At 44.7% G+C, this 13,347-nt stretch overlaps 1 pseudogene; it reads left to right on the top strand.

The window, feature by feature from the left end:
- The first annotated feature begins 11,998 nt into the window (after positions 1–11,998).
- LOC121837841 lies at positions 11,999–12,548 on the top strand (annotated as a pseudogene).
- The last annotated feature ends 799 nt before the right edge of the window (positions 12,549–13,347 follow it).

Genomic DNA, 13,347 nt, shown 5'->3' on the forward strand with positions numbered 1-13,347 from the left:
AAAGTTCTGTTTCAACGTGCATTCCGCACCATCAAGAAGAATGCCGGTCATGGTAGCATATTAATGTGAGCTCGTTCTGAGCATGCACTCTAAACAGCACCCTCAAATATGGCGTCTAGTGAATACTCCCTATATGTTTCATCTAGTTGAGCTAGGCTTACCTGAAGTATGAACCAACTAGCTCAGCTTAAGCCTGTTGCTTGTAAGAACTACTTAGCACGGCGTCTTAGCAATGTGCAAAACTAGTTTCTTTTTTTTTTATCTTAAGGTGACGACGATTATGCCCACCACGTTTCGCTGCGCGTCTCTCCAAAAGTTACGTTAGTTACGTGACAGCCACAACACGGCACTGGATTGGCCGAGAGCGCTCGTAGCGTCCGCTGCATGCGGTTCACCGTAAGATAAAATGCTGTAGCCCACGCAAAAAAAAAAAAAAAAAAAGGAAAGAAAGAAACGCGGAGAGAATGACCGAGTAGGAAGTGGGAAATGGGAGAAAGTTTCGGCCACGTTTCTTCATCGATACGGTTGGATTGGTCAGCAACTCGGTAACGTTCCGGCCCAGCGAGCTTTTCTGCCCCGTTTTATTGCGCCGCGTGGTATGTTTCGTCAGAAAGCTGCGTAATACTCGAGAGAGTTTGGTCGATGAGTTGCGGGACCTTGGGTCACAAGACCACTTTGCCGTCTTCGCTAATCATACAAAATGGCGCCTCCTTTTTTCGTAAGATCCCTAGAGACGCCAACGCGCAGAACTGAACTCACTCGTTATCTGTAGCTCCGAAGCTCGACGGTTAGCAAGAAGAAGTAAACTATAGTGCCTGGGAAGATTAGAACGACAGGTAGAGGTCCTTCAGTCGTTTGCCTTCCTACTGTCAATAACGAGAGCTTCCTACTTTCCGTAACACCTCGACGTCCTGTATGTCCTCGAGAATGGCCGCGTAGCAGAGCATGCTACGGAAGGCAACCTGCGCGTGTGCTGGTGGCCCGACATCGTAAGAACACGAACTTTCGTTCCCATCTTGTCGCTCGCTGACGATAGAAATGTCATTAAGCACCAGACCCTTTTCAAAAACCACATCGCCAGTTTTTGGGCAGGAAGCCCAAAAACTGGAGACAAGATTGGATCTGAGTTTTTGCAAAGGGCGCACACAATAACGTATGTCCAATATGTGCTGTGGCGCCAGGGACGGCGTACACAGCAATGCGATTGACCCGAGTCATTTTGTAGCACCTTTTTGGAGCAGCCAAAAGACCATTATGGAGCAGCAAAAAGTACTTTTTGAAATAAGCACGCACTTAATTTTTATTCGTACCACTGTGAATAATATATCATAAGATTCGTGTTGGCCTATATGAAACTAAAGAAAACATGCATGTTTTGCCTACACACTTCTGTACAACGGCAGGTTCAATTTCATCAAACGCGGTACTAGTTGTCTAGTTGCAGATGGAAGCACCAGGCATGGCAACAAGATGCTGATCGATGAAGGACAGACAGTACGGACTGCTCTGAGTGGTTATTTTAGATACGAAATAAAATGTAAGTCTAATAGTGTATTTCACTAAAGTAATATTATAATAATCCTGCGCACATAAAATGATGTTTCAATCATTCCTAATTTAAATCTCTTAAACATTCTTAATTCAAGCTAAAAAGAAAAACGCTTTGTCATTGATTCAAAAACATTGATGGCATATTGTATATAGAACCTCATAATAACAGAGATCGGCATTTTAACGGTAAGTATGCCTTCTTAAAACAATTTAGCAAAAGTAATTAAGGTTACTCCAACCTTGATTCTAGAGCTTTACCTAATTTAGTTTGAATTTATACTACTGACCGTACCTCGAACGGATAAAACATCTATAAAGGTGACAACTAAACAACGAAGTTCCAATAAAAATAAACCTCTAGGGCTGTTAAAGATATTTTGCTGCGAGTGCCCTCGTTAAATCCCCAATTTCAAAAATATGTAACCAGAACACCGCGGTATATTACAAATAATAGCCTCAGTTTAATTCAAAACTGTTTACTGCAACTAGGAGCTGTTACATTAACACTAACATAGATTTTTTTTTTTTTTATTTGACCCTTGCGTCTGTAACGCTCCGCTCTGGGGCAATGCTCTCCCTTCAGCACTCGCATGCAATGCGGCAAAGCTCAGCGGTTGCCGCTTCACTGCAGTACACAAGACCCCGGGGAGAAGCGCACTCAACAAAAGCTAACTTACACCACGCCAGAGCAAACCAGGAACATCCGAGGTATTTCGAAAATTACCAGTATTGCCAGTGTTTGGCACTGACAGAGGGATCAAATTGGACAGTACGTTATTTGCGGCTGAAATCGAAATTTCCGAAAATTCCCACAAGCCTGCCGTAACGATCCGGACGTGTAGCGGGGCCTGAGCCATTAAATCTTCAGTACTAATAAAGTGATATGAAGATTTGGCACAATGTTGGCGCAAGTTGCTCACATTGGGGCTAAGTGTAGCGGGATGTAGTAGGGTAAGCCCTATGGCGAAGTTTGGCACAAATGTCTCAGCAATCGCACCACAGCGTTTGGCGACCGAACGCTGACCCCGAGGACACTGCTCTCTCGATCCGGCCGAGGAGCAGACAACTCTTCCGTTCGCTCTCATTGGAGGGATACAATGGGGTGAGACAAAAGCAGTTAAACTTTACGTCCGATCACCACCATTCGATAAAGCCAATTAAGCAGCCCCAAAAGTGCCTCCTGGTGGCGCACGTCGCCTTCATCCGTTTGCTATCATGTACTCTACTCCGTTCACCCTTAGGCTGATTCTAGAAGCTCCGCCTTGAGCGCGAGCTCGCTGTGGTTGTAATTAAAGCGAAACGGAGCATACATCCTTTGAGTCTATCCACTACACCATCCAATCAGAGATCGGCACTGTGACGCCACTGTACACACAGTGCAAGAAGTGGACGAGCTCAGCCACCACGCACAAACCGATTTCTTTTCTCTTTTCGTATTCATCTTGATGTTTCTAATATCCGGTCGGTATGTGAGACGAAGCGGTAATTGAGCACGGAAGATCGTTTCTTGAGAACAACCGTGTTTCGCATTTTAAAACTCTTCACGCAAAAGACGTGAAAGAAACACACACACACACACACACACACACACACACACACACACATACACAAACGTACGTAAACAAAGAAAATTATGCTACGACCGTTCGGGGGACGCGCGCGGAATTTGCATTTGAAAGACGAAACAAGGTGAATATAAATTAGGAAGCACAGAGACGACAATGTTCCAGTATCTTATATCACTCTTTTTTTTTTCCTGTGCGCGTCACGCACGTACGAAAAAAACAAGATCGTTAGCTCGAGATGACTCGTGCGCATGCAAGTGTGTCCACTGGGATCAATAATAAACCGTGGGGTGAAGACATTCGGTGTGCGTTGCCCGTGGCCCTAGTCGGACTTGACGATCATTCTGCCGCGACGTGCACCGAAGTTCGACGACGGCCACGATTCAGTCTCGGACATAAAATGTTCACTCCAGTCCCAGTCACGTCCGCGTGCAACGATAACGTGTAGTCCTACACTTGAGTCGGGGACGCTGTGACGACAGCGACACTCGCGTTCTCTCGTACTCCTCGCCGGAACTTCTCCGACCAACCGCCACGATGAGTCGCAGACGTGTTCCACGCGCCATAGCTAAACCACTTCCGCGGAGTGCAGTGATTGGGTCACAGTTTTAAAGGCCGACGTACACTCCGCGCTTTCCACTTTTCCCTACCTCCTCCTTTCCTATATCCTTTCCACATTTTACCTGACCCCACCTTGGCTCCCCTCGCAGCTTTGGAGAGGGAAGTGCCAAGAGGATTATCTTCTTTGCAGAAGACCGAGGTTGTACGTTCGAATGCGAAAGCTAAAGCCGGACGCCAGCGTTCCGCGTTTAAAAGCGTTCGACGAGTGCAGAGGAAAAAAATGCCAGCTAGCTTTAGGTCTACCCACTAAACATTATAGCCAGAGCTCGGTGTTGCATCGTCCCCGCGAGCTCTGCGTGGTTTTCGAGTTATTAATCGATTAATTATCGCGTTCTTATATTTTTTTTTTTTTTTTGCCCGATTTCAAAATTCTGAGCGAAAAGAGCGCGTCAAGCCCCACCCACAACGATGCTGGGAAGAGTGACGTAGACGTTTAGGTCAAACCGTCACTTGCACCGTCGGCACACCCACCAACGACACGCTGCCGAGATAGCAGTGATACATGGTGGAAACAACGACGCTCCTTTTGAACGCTATTTTTTAATTGGCTGAAAAATTGATTTCATTCGTGGAAACGGAGCGTGCTGGTGAAGTTACGGTTTTTTTTAATTGGTTTAATTTGTAAGAGTAGTTGCCGTCAATACTGTAAATCGAACATGACACGACCAATAATTTTAAAAAAAATTTTAAGACATTTTAGTTAGCCACCTTACCACGACGATTATCACTTCATCTTATGTCCGCCAAGCCTGATATATACAAATGTCGAAAACAAAGCTCATCTAACTTTCACACTATATTTTTTCTTCACTCTACTCGATTTAACATCAGACACTCCGTATAAATTATATAAGTTCTCATATGTTTATCGGAAGAAAAAAAAAACAGATATCAAAACTCTTCATTTTTCGATACTCTAATAAGACTCCCGGGAATTCCGAAGTCCCGTGTTTCTTAAACGGTCAGTATCTGTAAACGCAACGTTTTTTTTTTACTAATCTTTTATTGCATTCGCAACTTTAACCGCCCCCCCCCCCCCCTTTCCCTTTCTTTTCTTCCCTCTGTGTTATTTTTGTAGTGTTTCGTCTCGTCGAGTCGGGACTGAACACCGGGTGCGAAGCGGCGACTCGCTTACGTCATCTAGCTCGCGATAGCGTCGGGCTGCAGATTAACCTTCTTCCTGGAAAGCAAGGTCAGAACCCTCCAGGCGGGGCGCCAGAGACCCCGGGTCGCAGCCCCGACGACGTAACCGGGACAGGACCTGTTTGTCTGCACCCTTCGCTCGCTCTCCTTCCGACGAAAACTAAGTAACGAGTCTCAAGGGTCGGGCCGAGGCGGAGGGGACGGGAAAGGGATGAGACGACTGCCGACATCACGTGACAGCAAGGCTAGCCGGCACGGCTAGATGAGACCGTCTTCATAAAAATTATGTTACAAGTTTTTTTGTTTTTTTTTTTTGCCTTACTTTTACTTTGATATTACATACACCATGTATATATGTATTCCAACTATGTATACATCAAGAGCCACGGTCAAAATGTTCGTACCTCATATAAAAGACCCGCGGAGTTCTCTGCGGAGATGTGTGACGGAGTTATCCGCGGAGACGCCTCATGCATGTTTGAAGTATGTTTTTGCTTCGCGTGTATGTGTGTCCTTCGAATATGTATGCGGACAGTTGTTCTTTTGTGCGACGTATTAGCAATTGTGACCGCGCGCCTCGGGAACTTTTTTTTTAATGCCAAAGCATTAACTGTATCACTGGGCGAAGCCGGCGAAAATGGCAACTAAATTCTTATTGGCTGGGCGTTGTCTGTAGCAGCGAAACGGCACCTAAATTCCCATTGGCTGCGAAAGATTTTTTTTTCTCTTTTTGCAGATATGTTTTTGTAAACACACTATAAATTAATGGCTTGGAAAATAAAATATCGTACATTTCGGTCTGGTTGGGAATCGAGCCCGGGCTTCTGGGGTGCGAGGCGACCGCGCTTTCCCGACTTCACGGCGGCTCCACGGCTCCGGCTGATTAAAGCTGTGCCTAGTGCGTGCGTCATGATCTGCCGAATTTCTTTTTATATGTATAGACGCTCTACAGCAGCTGTGCATGGGCGCCGCCATAACTGACCTTCAGTTTTTCTTTGCTCCTATTACATTTTCTTCAATTCGTCATTACCGTAGCAAGCCATGTTATTGCCATCTTAAATTGTATTCTGTCCTTCTTCCCAGCATTGGCCTTTCTGGAGGCTCGTCAACACCCGTCTCAGTGGCTCGCTCTCTCCGTAAGAGAAGAGAAGGTCAGCAATGGCGGCTGTAATCTGGCGCGTGTGTAAAGCCTAGTTCACATGCAGCGATTATGGTCCTAAAGCGGCGCGATTTCTGCCGTCGCGGCGCTCGTGCCGCAGAATTGCTGGTGCTGGCCAGAGCGCCGCGACGGCAGAAATCGCGCCGCTTTAGGGCCAAAATCGCTGCATGTGAAACCCGCTTTAAGCGTCTATATATAGGTCGTACAGGCTGCCGATTGCGAGCCACGTGAGCGCGTGCTCACTCCGTGCTCAAAGTGAGTGCCCGACGAGCTCTCGCTTTTGCAAAACGAAGATCTTGCGTATACATTCTACGAAACGTCCCCGTTGTGTAACCGACGTTTTCCGCGTGCCCATAAACGTACATAACAAAAACAAAACAAAACAAAATCCACCAAATTCATTACAATTAGCGAAATGTGTGTTTGGGAACGTCAAAAAACGTACTCTTGTTTGAGAGAAAGTGTACGAAAGCCCATTAGGCCCAGACCCCTTAGATACGCCTCACAAGGTTGTATAGTACAGAAGTTTCTGCGTCATCTAGTGGCGGCCAGGAGGGCCACAAATCGGAAACGAGGGTCGCGTCAGCATTCCGCTGACACTCTTGTTTCCTAATTATAGGATAGGAGTTCACGTCGAATGCTGACGCAGCAGTCGTGACGGTCTTTCGTTACAGAAGAGCGTTTCAGGAAGTGGCCTCCTGTATGTGACGTAGCAAATTCCGATAACGGCCTTGTTATAAGAGGAGAGGAAGGAGAGGCTGGGTATGGTTAGATAAGGTACTTCGGCGTTTTGACACCGGCCAGGAGTGGCGCACGGACCTTCCGTTATCTAGATGAGGTTACCGCTACCAATCCGAATTGGACGGCACCTTGCGCCACCTACTTGGTAGGGCAAACCGCCGCCCGATTGACAGGGTTGAGCTGTTGAGCCCCGTGCATCCATCCAACCATTCAATATGGGTCTAAAGATCCGGATGTCTAGACTACTTGGAACCCTTGGTTCCTTTGAACCGCTTGACCCGGAATCCAGAGTTTGCAAACCCTTTCCTCGCTTTCCAAACACTTTTGCTTTTCCTTTTTATTCATTTTCACTCGTTTTGTTTTGTTTGTGGAGTCTGACCCGCCCGCTGTACCAAAATAACTCGACACCCGAAAACGCGTTTGCAAACCTCAAGACTGTGCCTTCCGGTTTCTCTTCTGACTGCTGCAACGCGGCACTGCAAACGCGTTCTTTCAACCTTTCACTCCGTTTTTTTTCTTTTCTGTTTTTTTTAAAAGGGGGCGCAGTACGTAAATCTCTCTTGTGCGTGTTTGTTCCTTGTTACGTGGTTTTACTGAGAAGAATTTGCTGGGGCTGTGGAGCTCTCCTTGTGAGCGTGTCGTTGGCCCATTGTCTGAAGTACCATGGACAACGAAGCTCCTGCTGCAGGCCTCTGGAGCCTTATCAATGATACAGTTTTAAAGAAAGATGCTACGGATGAACTAATTTAAGAGAACTAATAAAGAGAAGCGGAAGCGGGGTAAACACTTAAATCGTCTTCATTTGGCCTCCAGGATCACGAATATTGAGATTATTTCATTCCATTCGGTGCACGGAGGCTTCAGAATATAATTTTCAATGTACCGTCGAAGTCCCTCCTTCCCCGAGCGTGACGTCATATCCAATGTTTTCGGCATCTCCGTTCTCGCGCATCTTCAGCGCCTATGGAAGCTATGCACGTGCACTCTCGTTATTTTCAAAAAGAAGGTCAGAAAGAGACGCCACGACTGGTGTCAATGTGGGGGAGTTTACCTGGCAAGCTTGCAATTGCGCGCACTGCCCACACGAGTGACACGCGCTTGACGGCTGAAAGATCCTTTTATGGCGTAACAACTGGTCGGAGGTTTTTCGTGTTTTCTCGCATTTAGATACATTTTCGGGGAAAATTAACGTGATATTCAAATTCGCGGGATGAAAATACTCTAGAATTCAACTCAACTCCTTTTTTTTTTCTTTTTTTTTTAAGAAACTAGTTCTTGTTTTTTTTTAACTAAGTTTTCCTTCAGTGCGTGAAACACTTATATTGAGATCCCGCCCAACCAATGCAATTATTGGTGGGGCATACAAATATATGCCGGCATACAAATATATGCCGGGAGGAAAAGGGCAAAGATTCGGGCCATTGAATTATGCCTACCAATATTATGTTGCGCAACTTCCCGGCCACTGCGCGAGGCCCTGTTTTGCATACATATACGACCCGCGTTGAGCACAAGTTGCCTCTCACTGCTTCCACGCTTGTTTTGAATCGACTCAGTAAGCGAACATTGTATTTCAGAAGTAAAACGAAGAAACGCAACACATTAATATTTGTCGCTGAATCTCTGAGCTAAATTTTCCGAAACATCGTCACCGACGAAAAGTTACACTTTAGTCCCTTACAATCAGGGATAGGCAAAATACATGCAAATCTGTATCGAAATACAAATACAAAATACTTCGTCAAAAGTGTATTTACTTACAAATCCAATTACATTTCCAAAAGAGCATTTAAGTACAAGATACAAATACAACCAAATGTATTTGGTCTCCTCCGAATACTTTTCCGAATACATTCCTCAAAATTTGCGTCAGCGACTTCAGGGCACCTGTAACGGGTTTCTGGGTATCTCATTTTAATTTTGTATCGCACACTCAGGAGCTGGTGTGCGAGGCTCTAGTAACGTAATAGAAATATAATCTAAAAAAAAAATGTAATCATCTTCGACGTAATAGGTGAAAAAAATACAGAGCTTCAAGCAGCTTTTTTTGTCAATTACATTTTGGTATAGACCAACAACGAACCGAGACGACCAAGACGTGCAGCACTAGCTAGAGAATTTTTTATTGTTGCAAGTCGCACCAGTTACGAAAATCTGGACGACCCGAGAATTTAGAATGTTCCAGGCAAAAATATGGATGGAAATCAGGCTGGAAAGCATTACAAGTTGTCACAGGCACTTATTTAGCCAGTATGCCTGTGAACGTCGATTTCGTCACTATTGTTTCCCTGGACTAGCACCGTAATCACAAAGTCACTAAACGCATGTGCTTGATTGAGAGACACTGCATTCGGTGCAGAACGTAGTTTTCTTCCTGCTCTGGACAGTGACAATAAATTTGAGGGGTGTATTTTCGCCCACAAAATTGAATTTAATTACATCTGTATTTGAAATACCCACAGTTTAGTATTTAAATACACACGTCAAATACATTACCCAATTTGTAATTAAATACAAATGCAAAATACACAAACTATTTGAAATACGCATTTCAAATACTTGTATTTGAAATACTGCTCATACCTGCTTACGATTTAAAGAAACGCGCGGTGTCGCCGCGAGTCAGTGATCGTTTCATTATAACCTCCATAGTTAAGGAGATGACGGAATACACCAACAACAGCGTGTAAGAACTAGTCATGAAGCAAAAATCATGAGAAGCAGTAAGCCAAGCTTTGCCTTTCTCAAGCCGTTGGCGACTACAGGGAGTTTCCACGTGACGTCAATCCGTCATTTTGTTGTTAGGCGCCAGCACGGGAAAACATACACAGGCGTGAGTGCTGTATATTTGATTGTGTTTGACGCATAACTGGAGCGCTGGCCTCGGGCACGTTCCGGGCAGCTCCGGACAACAAAATGATGGACTTAACGACGTCAACGAAAACACCCCATAGCAGGTTCAGGCGCCTAAACTCTCCCTCGAAAAGAGGCGTGGAACAACATCGACCTTAGCTCTTCGATCCTCTTTTTTTTTTTCGTTTTCACGTCGATTCATTTTCTCTTTTTGTCTCTTACCGGATCACCAGTGACCGCCGCTTGGGAAGAAGGCGTATCGACAACTCCGGTGCCTCACCGATTCCCGTGTGCACAACACTCCTCGCGAAATGCCCGATGAGCTGGAACGTTTTGGCGGGGTGGAAAACAGACGCCGTGTGCACACTTCTGTTTCGATTCTCGGATCGATCGCTGACGGCCTTATCAGCTTATTGCCCTTCTAACATTCTTCCCCCCCCTCCCCCCCCCCCCCCCCCCGCCCCCAAACACACATTTTCTTCCGATAGGTCAGGTTGGACAAACACCTCCAAGCTAACAAGGCCCCTTGTGAATGAGGTTTTCATACGTCACCAACTGATGGCCATCGCTGGTCGCAGATGGCAGCCGAGTGCTGCTTAAGCTTGTCCTCAGACAGTGAAGACACCCATTCTCACCCGAACATCGACGCACTACTCGTACAGTTACGAGAAACCGCGAAATTTGGGTAAAATCAAGACGCAGTCACACAGCGCGGACAACGCACAGACATGCTGCAGACATGACGACAAAATCATGTGCGGACATGTCTCGAGCATATTTGAAACATTCCTGCTTTATACATGTTTTGAACATGTCCGCTGTACGAGGAACAAACAGGCCTGAGATGGTGTCGGCAAAAAGTCGTTAGAAAGATTTTTTTTTTTGTTTTCAGTATGTCCCCGACTCGAGGGTCAGGACATACACGAAGCCTCATTTGAAACTTCGTGTTTGTCCTGTCCCCTGTGTTACGCTATGGACAGAGTGCGATCATTGGGGTACAAAAAGTATGAGACGTTCAGGGAATACGTAAAAGATAAGCGCGCCTCTGCTATACATACTCCAATATGCAGACAAAAGTAAAACGTGCACTAAGAGTGCGAAAGACAATGTCAGATAAACGAGTCAAATATACTAATATTTAATATGTTTCATCACATCTTCATTGCGATCAAAATAATCGTTCAGTAGAACTGCAGAAGAGGCGAAGCATAACTTATTGGGTGCATTCCAAGCTTTGTTTTCGATGTATACTATCGCGTTCAATTTGAGTTGAAAGAGCCCTTCGTGGTTCTTTTGCATACCTGCCAGTTCTTGAGAGAGAGAGATAGCGTCCAAACTATGAATGGAATGCGAATTTGAAGTTCCATTCGTAGTACTCTCACAAATTCAGAGATAATAGAGCTTACAGGGACCGCAGTCGCAGGCCGGATCGAGTATTTCAGCTCGTATTGATCATGATGGTACCGGACCTGCATGGTACTTCATACGAGTAATCAATGTACTAGTAATCGATTACCTTTTTAAACTAATTTAGTAATCATTCAAATTAATTTATAAGGAAGTGATCACGACAGTAATCTGATTACTTTTGGAAGTACTACAAGTACTCGTAACCGTTGCTATTTTTTCCTCTCCTTTCTAATGGCGCCGTTTGTTTGCGCAAGTTTTGTCTCAGACAGACGGATGGTTTACCAAATTTGGTTGATGAAGGAGATAAATACAGTTTATAATTTGGTGATTCTCATCCAATAATGGACAGTACGAAAAACCCACCGTTTGCAAACCTGCAGGAAAATCTCGTTGTTCCATCTGAAGTCATTGGGAAGGTAACGCTTACTTCTTCGAGCATCAACTACCTTTCTTCTCGAGTAATTAAGGAGTCAACTTTAATAGTTCTAACCCATAGTAATTGTAATCAATTACTTTTTTTTACAAACGTGTCAAGTTACTCGTCACGCCTCGTGTTAATCGATTTGTTTCCACCCGTCGAAAGACAGTTAAGCGACACAATCCATGGATCAGTCGAGAGAGAATTCCTCAAACCTAAAACAACGTGTTAAGCAAAAACGCAGGGCAAAAGTCAACAGTAACACAGAGATGAACGCTCTCAGTGACTAATTACTGTCTAAGCTGCGCAACTCCCGTGAAAGATTTTATGGACAAACCCTTACCAATTTGTTTTTGTAATTAATCTCCACAAAAGTGTTGGCGCTTTCTCCTTGGAACCAACGAATGCGTAGACCAACTGAAAATTAACTATACTGTAACGACTAATTTTAAAATCATTGCAGACGAATTCAACGACAGTATTCATAGAGCGTTCACACGCACTGCGCGAATCGTATCGTCATGGAGTAGCGCGATCATGCATGATGTGGTTTTAAGCCGAGAGGACATATTTTCATCGTTACTGAATATCAAGGTAAAAAAATCCTACGGAGCTGACAGTTTACCGAATGCTTTTCTTCGTCACTACTAGTATATTTAGGTTATCTTCAGTGCCTCACTCAACCGAGATTGGTTAACGCCTAGGGTGGTTCCAGTATTTAAATCGGGTGCCAAATTAGACGCGGGTAATCATAGACCCATCTCATTAGTAAGTTCATGTTGCAAGATACTTGAACACACAATCACCAGTCACGCAATCAACTACCTCGACTCGGTATTCTTTTCTTTTTTTTTTTACAGTAATCAACATGGATTTCGTAGAAAGGTTTCTACAACAACTTATCTTTTATTTGTAGTTCACGACTTCGGCGCAGTGATCGATAATCACCTCCAAGTCGACGCAATATCTGGATCTGTCGAAAGCATTTGATCGTGTGCCTCATGGTTTGGTGGTCGATAAACTAATAGAGGCGGGAGTTCCTGATAGGCGTGTTTGCTGGGTACAGGCGGATCTACATAACCTCACCCAGTTCGCAGAACGTAAAGGGGCTAGGTCTGCCAGCCTTCCAGATTTGTCAGGAGTGCCTCAGGGCTCTGTGCTTGCACCCTTGCTGTTTCTTTTTTTTTTTTATTATGTATATGAGCAATATTCCCCAAAACACTGACGATAGGTTTATCGTTTGCAGATGATTGCGTCATGTACTTTGTTATCAATAACGCTTCCTGTTAGACATTACTGAATGACAATCTTTGTAAACTCGAGGACTGGTGCGTTCTTCAGAAGATGAAAATTAATTTCACCAAAACAGTCTCAATGACTTTAACTTTTTCTGATCTCCCCTTTCATCCCCTTCCCTTCCCCGGAACTAACTCGCCCCCACTAAAGGAGTAGCCAACATGTTCCGACTTTCCGCTACCCTCACCACTAACTACTACTACTACTACTACTACAAAAAGAAACCCCTTGCCCTACAGTTACCACATTGGCAATCAATACATCCAGAAAGTTTCCTCCGTTAAATACCTAGGGGTAACAGTAAAAAAAAAATAACCTAAAGTGGTACGAACATATCAGTGTTATATGTACAAAAGCATTTCGAAAGCTATGCTTTCTACGCATATTGTTTTCTAGTCCGACCAGTCTTTCAGTACTCCTTTATAATGTGGGATCAATACTTCATCAAAAACATCACGGAGGTGGGGCGGATAGCTGCTATCTTTATCTCATCAGACTATCGGTCATCATCATCCTTAACTAATAAACAACTGGGCCCCTGAACCCGCTCCACCTGCGCCATCAAGACGCCAGGCTAAAGTTTATCTATT

Source organism: Ixodes scapularis, unplaced genomic scaffold, assembly GCF_016920785.2.
Source record: "Ixodes scapularis isolate PalLabHiFi unplaced genomic scaffold, ASM1692078v2 PGA_scaffold4__175_contigs__length_147842914, whole genome shotgun sequence".
Lineage (NCBI taxonomy): Eukaryota > Metazoa > Arthropoda > Arachnida > Ixodida > Ixodidae > Ixodes > Ixodes scapularis.